Genomic DNA, 6,000 nt, shown 5'->3' on the forward strand with positions numbered 1-6,000 from the left:
TCCACTCGCTCTTCCCACTAAATCACAATTTTTCACCCCTGCAATAAGCTTGGCAAGACTGATGGCAATCAACACCATCATCTCCCAGCTTAATTACGGATTACCCAGAATTCGGAAATGAGTTCTGAAGCACTGATAATATCCAGCCCAAAGCATCAACAGCCAAGCACAGATAACCAGATGTTGTTGCGATTGAGTTAATACTCTGTTAAGGCACATCAGAGTGACATTTTATTTTTATTTTTAAAATCTTTTTTTACTTACTTTGTCTCAGATAGGCAGCATAAATTCATGTTGCTGTTTTACCCTTTCTCCACAAACACAACGCTGTGGAAACCTATTTTGGCCCAGTCCCATTTCCATAAAGAAAGGTGGCTGTGAGCCAGGAAAAATGGTTCTGCATCAGTTTCTTCGGCTCATAAAAGGAAACCAGTAATGTCTAAGACATTTGGCCGAATTATTGTGAAAAAATATATAATTATATATTATAACAGATATGAATAATGTTAATACTTAAATGTAATACTTATTAACAAACAATATCATTATTATAATTCATACATATTAAATAAATCTTAAAAAATGTGATAAATCCTAAATAATAACTATAATAATAAGAATAATTTTATAATAATAATTGAAAACAATGCATTAAGAGCTGGGGGGGTGGAAACTTTTTTTAATTTGAAGATCAGGGTAAATTTAACTTATTTTGTCTTCTGAGAAACATTTTACTAACGTCTGTAGCCTCTGAAGGGCATTACTTAATGAAAAAAATATGACATTTAGGCAAAATAAGAAAAAATGTACACATCCCCATTCTGGCTCTTAATGCATGGTTTTTCCTTCTGGAGCATCAGTGAGCACTTGAACCTCCTGTAATAGTCGCATATGAGTCCCTCAGTTGTTTTCAGTGTGAATAGATGGATCTCAAAATCATACAATCACTTTTGGAAAGAGTTCAAATATGCAGAAGATGCTGGGAAACCAAAAAATGTGCAGGAGCTGGGGGATTTTTCTAAAGAACTGCAGGCAGTTGAACTGCTCCAGGATCAACCTGTTTTTATACAGTCTATGGGAACAACACAGGACTCATGAACAACTATCACAAAGCAGAAAAACAGTTATGGATCATCCAGGAAAGGACGCACGGTGTTAAGATTCAAGGGTATGTAAACTTTTGAACGATGTCATTTTTTATAAAAACAATTTTCTTGTGGAGTATATATACATCTGTTATGTGAAATAGCTTGTATAGGACAGTACTAAATAAAACACAACATGCCACTTTCATGTGCACAACTATATATATATATATATATATATATATATATATATATATATATATCATATAATTAGAATATAATGAAAAAGTTGATTTATTTCACTAATTCCATTCAAAAAGTGAAACTTGTATATTGTATTCATTAATTACACACAGACTGAAACATTTCAAATGTTTATTTCTTTTCATTTTGATGATTATAACTGACAACTAAGGAAAATCCCAAATTCAAAATCTCAGAAAATTTGAATATTGTGAAAAGGTTCAATATTGACGACACCTGGTGCCACACTCTAATCAGCTAATTAACTCAAAACACCTGCAAAGGCCTTTAAATGGTCTCTCAGTCTAGTTCTGTAGGCTACACAATCATGGGGAAGACTGCTGACTTGACAGTTGTCCAAAAGACGACCATTGACACCTTGCACAAGGAGGGCAAGACACAAAAGGTCATTGCAAAGAGGCTAGCTGTTCACAGAGCTCTGTGTCCAAGCACAGAGAGAGAGACAAAGGGAAGGAAAAGATGTGGAAGAAAAAGGTGTACAAGCAATAGGCATGACTGCACCCTGGAGAGGATTGTGAAACAAAACCCATTCAAAAATGTGGGGGAGATTCACAAAGAGTGGACTGCAGCTGGAGTCAGTGCTTCAAGAACCACTACACACAGACGTATGCAAGACATGGATTTCAGCTGTCGGATTCCTTGTGTCAAGCCACTCTTGAACAACAGACAGCGTCAGAAGCATCTCACCTGGGCTAAAGACAAGAAGGACTGGACTGCTGCTGAGTGGTCCAAAGTTATGTTCTCTGATGAAAGTAAATTTTGCATTTACTTTGGAAATCAGGGTCCCAGAGTCTGGAGGAAGAGAGGAGAGGCACACAATCCACGTTGCTTGAGGTCCAGTGTAAAGTTTCCACAGTCAGTGATGGTTTGTGGTGTCGTGTCATCTGCTGGTGTTGGATCACTGTGTTTTCTGAGGTCCAAGGTCAACGCATATCAGGAGCTCTTAATGCTTCCTGCTGCTGACTAACTTTTATGGAGATGCAGATTTCATTTTTCAACAGGACGTGGCACCTGCACACAGTGTCAAAGCTTACAGTACCTGGTTTAAGGACCATGGTATCCCTGTTCTTAATTCAAACTCTGTTCAAATTCGCCTGACCTTAACCTCATAGAAAATCTATGGGGTATTGTGAAGAGGAAGATGCGATATGTCAGACCCAACAATGCAGAAGAGCTGAAGGCCACTATCAGAACAACCTGGGCTCTCAAAACACCTGAGCAGTGCCACAGACTGATCGACTTCAAGCCACGCCGCATTGCTGCAGTAATCCAGGCAAAAGGAGCATTGAGTGCTGTACATGCTCATACTTTTCATGTTCATACTTTTCAGTTGGCCAAGATTTCTAAAAATCCTTTCTTTGTATTGGTTTTAAGCAATGTGCTAATTTTACGAGATACTGAATTTGGGATTTTCCTTAATTGTCAGTTATAATAATCAAAATGAAAAGAAATAAACATTTGAAATATATCAGTCTGTGTGTAATGAATTAATATAACACACAACTTTCCCTTTTTGAATGGAATTAGTCAAATAAATCAATGTTTTGATGATATTCTAATTATACTGTATGACCAGCACCTATATATATATATATATATATATATATATATATATATATATATATATATAATCACCTTTTATTGGAAAATTAAGGAACAATTGATCAAACTTTAACTTTGGAAATTAAAACCTTTTTTATTTTTTTTACCCATGGTCTGGTGCACAAAGTTTTTTGATTTTATGTTTTGATTTAAACCCATCAAAATACTGACCTTGTTGTAAGTACTAATAAGTAAATGCTGTTCCATTATTATCTGTTAGATTTGGACTTGTATTGGGCTAAATCTGTTTCAGCGTACTGGCTCTAATGTGAGCCTCAACATCATTTCAGTAGGGTGAGTGACAGAGAGAGACAATGAAAGAGTGCAGTATGTCATTGTTGAGACAGTCACTGTCCTCTTATCTAGTAACCTTTCACCAACACTCTGGGTTTTCACACTCTCACCTCTCAATCTCTCTGATGGCCTGTGTGTGTGTGTGTGTGTGTGTGTGTGTTCAGATCTCTCTGAGGCTGGTCTAGCACAGTGCAGGCCTGCTCATGTCATGCTGGGAATAGAATGATGTTCTCAAAACCCAACCCTTGAATTCACTTCAAGGGGGATACAGACTGGTAAAACGGGGAATAGACTAGAAACATAATGCGACTGTTTCATATTCTGTGGTCACATTTGGATTCCAACATGTTTGGATTTGTATTTTAGCAGTGTGGCTTTGCCATACACAAAAATGTGAATTCATTCTTTTATTTGTTTTTATTATTATTTTTTCACTGAGGCTAAATAAAAGTTATTTTAGTAAATGTAAATATTCCCTTAATTTATGCTTGCATGGAGACAAAGGGTAAAATATTCCTTGGAGATGTTTGGATGTAATTAAATTTTAAAACTTCTTTCTCAAACCCTGTTGGAATTACTGAGCTTGATTGATTTTTATAAAAAATATCAAAACTGTGAACATTTCCTGCCATCTAATTGCTGCAGTCTTCTCTACAGCAGTATTTTACATTATTAAGAGCCCTTCTGACACAGAAAGAGAGGCGGGGGGCGGGGGGGTGCTGCTGTAAACCCAACGCACAGGAAGTGTCATCACTCGTCAGCAGTGACAGGAAGATAGATGACAGGACTGACAATCTGAGAGCAGCTTGTGAGGGAGACAGATCGACAGCAGAGATGTCACGAGTCCAGGCGCACCAGAAGAGCTGAGGTGTGTGTTACAGTCATGCCTGACACCCACTGTGTCATAGTTTGGGGTCTCGGGTGTTTTGGATTTATAACAAGTTAAGTTCTGTCAGTTACCACACACTTTTCCCTCCGATAATAAGACTGGATGATTTTAAAGTATTGACACAAAGTATTTCTATTTACCCGCTTTAAACTGTCATAGTAAACCCACACAATCACAGACAAGGGTAGAACATAATTTTCTAACACTAGTTTTATGTTGACATTTATCATTTTGAAGAGTGTACACATCTTCATAATTATTTTGAAAATAGTTTTTTATATAAATATCACAAAATATTAATTATACAGTATAATTGTAAATATAATTATATATGTTTTTTTATTGGTTTATTTTATTTATTATTATTATAGTTGTAGTATGTGACATTGTGTAAACCAACCTTTCCATGTCAGGTCAAATTATCTGATATTTTAAAATACCTTGACACATGGTCATGAGGGTCTTCTCATGATATAAAAATTATTTTCCTGCAATTTTTCTGCATTGCTATATAATGACACTTATATCACTCTGACAATTTTTACTTTATGCCCCTCAAAATAAACTTGAATTCAGAAATGAAAAAAAGCATGCTTATAATGAAAAAGGTGCATTTAAGTCATTAAGTGCACAATTTTTATCAAAAAAAAAATAAAAATAATAATCTATACAAGATTTGAATATAAAAGTTTTTATAACAGATGTTGTCGTTTGAGCTTAACTTGTATGTGAACAAGTTTTGTTCTTTGGAAGAACATGTACATGAATATGATCTCATTTCTAAATGTTTTACTGCCATTTTTTCTTCTCTCTGGTGACATGCTCAGCACTTATCCAATCATTTATACCATATAAACTCAGTCTCTTTCTTACAACTGATGGAAAGCACCATCCAGTCCTCACATTTATTTTTTAATTTTTTTTACAGATTATGCATTTCATTCTGACGTACGTCACAATACAGAAGAAAAGATCTGTCGCTACTTTTATTCCTTTGCAACTTTAGCCTTCATTGTAATTATTCAGTTTTACTTTAGCTCAGAATTGCCTTTCACACATGTATCATCAGTTAATGTGAGAAGACCATGTCTCGCCAAAACACACATGCAGAACACCTGTGAGGTGTGTGTGGGTGTCCATTGTCTTGAATAGAGTGGATGTAATGGATATTGTGTGGGAAATCACCAAACTCATCACCTAATTGAGATGGATGCATTTTTACATGACCAAGCAGCCTTTACTGAACCTCATCTGCTGCAGAAGACATTAAAATTTGCCCACATAGTGGACTGCAGTAATAAGCTGCACTGTGGCGAGATCCTGCAATCCCAGCAGCCCCGTCTAACGATGCTGGGTGTGTCGTGTCTGTGGTGTTCTTTGTTTGAAGACAAGACACCTAAAGGCAGTATATATATGAGCATATCTGCCTTTACTATCAATGAGATCCAGACTTTGATTTGAATCTTATCAGTTTCCATTTCATCCACAAAGACGCACACACACTGGTGCCTAATTAATCATCTGGGAAGACGTTCCCCCTCCGAATAAACTGATTCCACAGGAATTCCTCACATAGGGATGCATAATTAGCTCTAGTCTCGAGTCTAGCTGTCTGTCTCTTAAAGCAGACGGCGCTCTGAAGACGAAAACTGGCTGGGGTTCGATTAGGAGAATGTGATGTGACTCTGAAGCGCATAAATTCAATTAAAACAGAATTGTTTGTCCATTTTGTTACTAATGGTTTAGAGCTTTTACGCCAGTTGCTCGCTCCGTCTGGAGTCACTTTAAATTAGGTTATGTGGTAGATTAGAACGATTAGAGCCTTACGATTAGCAGTTTTTGCAATTTGGACTTTGTTCCTAATCA

Source organism: Carassius auratus, unplaced genomic scaffold, assembly GCF_003368295.1.
Source record: "Carassius auratus strain Wakin unplaced genomic scaffold, ASM336829v1 scaf_tig00006185, whole genome shotgun sequence".
Classification (NCBI taxonomy): Eukaryota; Metazoa; Chordata; class Actinopteri; order Cypriniformes; family Cyprinidae; genus Carassius; species Carassius auratus.